The sequence below is a fragment of the Eimeria mitis genome, genomic scaffold, assembly GCF_000499745.2.
Source record: "Eimeria mitis Houghton genomic scaffold, Emh_scaff7421, whole genome shotgun sequence".
Taxonomy (NCBI): Eukaryota; Apicomplexa; class Conoidasida; order Eucoccidiorida; family Eimeriidae; genus Eimeria; species Eimeria mitis.
Window position 1 is genome coordinate 1765 of NW_013575418.1, and position 248 is coordinate 2012.

A 248-nucleotide genomic window follows, 5' to 3' on the forward strand; every position below is an offset into this window, starting at 1 on the left:
GTGCCATTCGAAGGACTTCTTTTTTTTTCAAGCGCCACTGACCCTCCGGGAAAACTCATCTCCTCCAGTGCAATTGGTTTGGAACATCACAAGGCTGAAACCCTCCCCAGCAAACAAGCATTCGCAGACATACCAAGTGTTACAGTGTAGGTTGCGCCTCCTGCTCTCGTTGTCAATAGACTTTGCTTTGCGTTTTGATGGACAGCGTTAGCCATCACGAGCACAGACGCAGAGGCGAGCGAAAAAAG